This window comes from Heterodontus francisci, chromosome 34 (assembly GCF_036365525.1).
Source record: "Heterodontus francisci isolate sHetFra1 chromosome 34, sHetFra1.hap1, whole genome shotgun sequence".
Taxonomy (NCBI): Eukaryota; Metazoa; Chordata; class Chondrichthyes; order Heterodontiformes; family Heterodontidae; genus Heterodontus; species Heterodontus francisci.
This window is the reverse complement of record NC_090404.1, coordinates 38,270,101-38,271,918: the sequence shown is the minus strand read 5'-3', so window position 1 is coordinate 38,271,918 and position 1,818 is coordinate 38,270,101. Positions and strand designations below refer to the sequence as shown.

The following is a 1,818-nucleotide window of genomic DNA, read 5'->3' as shown; positions in this document are numbered from 1 at the left end:
TGAGGGATATAAAACAGAGAATAGTGAGAAGAGAAGAGGACTGATTTCCAGGGTGATGGGGAAAAGCTGGATTGTGGGATTAAACTGACTGATCTTCCAAAGAGCCGGCACAGGCTTGGCAGGTCGAGAGGCTTCCTTCTGTTCTGGAAAATTCACTGATTCCATCATGTTAATTTTCACATCAAATGGGAGATGTCATGCAATTCAAGGTTCCCAGAATATGTGTAGTCTAAGGCAATTGGATGATGCATTGTACAGTGTTGTGATGGCCGAGTAGTTAAGGCGTTGGACTTAAAATCCAATGGGAGTTTTCCTGCGCAGGTTTGAACCCTACTCACAGCGAAGTGAGTCTTATTTTCCTCGAGTTGGCTGCTCTATTTGCTGATTGGAAAAGTTCAAATGTATCACTATCAATCAGATATTGTGGAAGCTGAACAAACGGTGAGAAATAAACACAAAAATCAGCCTGTTGGAAGTGAAGAAAAGGGAGAAGCAATTCGCGAGCTTCTCTGGTGGTCGAATGGTTGGAGTTCAATGCAGTTACTGCAACGACCTGGGTTCGATTCCTGGTCAGCAAATGGTCAGTAGTTGCTGCCCTGACAACTCACAAACATGACTTCCATTTAAAATAAAAGAAACAAGTAAATGGTCAGCACCTCTGGCCTTACCTGTGGAGAGAGAGAAACACAATTAAAGGTTCAGATCAGCGATTATGCACCAGAGCTGAAGAAGTCAGAGATGTGACAGGTCGATGACAGAGCTCGGAAAGTTAAAGGGAACATGTGAAGGGCTGTGACAAATCACAACCCAGAGTGATGTGTTCTTTTAGTTTAGTTTAGTTTAGAGATACGGCACTGAAACAGGCCCTTCAGCCCACCGAGGGAGGATGGGGCAAGGAATATATGGATGGCAGACATTGGACCAGCTTTTTCTGCTTGCTGTTCAAACTGCACAAATATCATTCCTGATCAACCAATCACAACTGCTCTGTCAGAGAATCACACTGGACTGAATGACCTCCTTCTGTGCTGTACCTTTCTGTAATTGTACGTTTGTCATTTCTATCACCAGCTTTGGAAGCAGACCTGCTGAATGACATTTTAAATGGTGCCAACCCTTCACTGCAGCTCAGCTAATCAAAACATTCACTGTTATCATCGGCCTGTTAGACATCTTCCTGAGTTACATCTGCTGAACAACATTAGCTTCTCGCAGCTCTGCTTTCTTCACATTGAACGCCAGTGAGAAATTGTGCACAGTTTGAAATCTAAGCAACGGGTAAAAGATTGGAAGGAGAGTGTGACTGGGGATAATTGCTAATGGGAACAACTCTTGCACATTCCAGTATTCAGTATCTGGAAGAAGCAGGAAGATGAGATCACAGTGCTTATTTATCCTGTTATCTGCAAAATCCATTGCTTCTCAATGTCCTCCATCTTTCATTCCCACTCCCTACTTTCCAGGGAAAGCTGGGATTCCTGAATTCGGTGTGTTCACATGATGCAGCGAATTCATCTGGGAGCTGGAGGAACAGAGAGATCTGGAGAAAAAGCAATGATAGAAGAAGGAGATCCCACATGAAACTGGCAGAATTTGTTGTGTGTCAGTTGTTTCTATTGATGTATGACGGCAGTGTGTTGCTTTGCACATTTTACAGGAGTCGCATTGATGAGGTTGGTGCATCTTGGAAATTGAAACTTGTACATCTGCAGCTTTATGCTCTTGTTAACACATTCGGTGCTGTCCTTGCTTGAACGAGTCTTTTGTCTTCTTGCTCAACATTCGATTGTTTTAATGAGAAACCAATCTGTGGTGAAA

At 43.2% G+C, this 1,818-nt stretch overlaps 1 non-coding gene across 1 annotated transcript; it reads left to right on the top strand.

Annotated features, from left to right (window-relative positions):
* Positions 1–259: 259 nt before the first annotated feature.
* On the top strand, positions 260–342 carry trnal-uaa (transfer RNA leucine (anticodon UAA)). Its single transcript has one exon. It is a non-coding gene; the product is annotated as a tRNA-Leu (tRNA).
* The last annotated feature ends 1,476 nt before the right edge of the window (positions 343–1,818 follow it).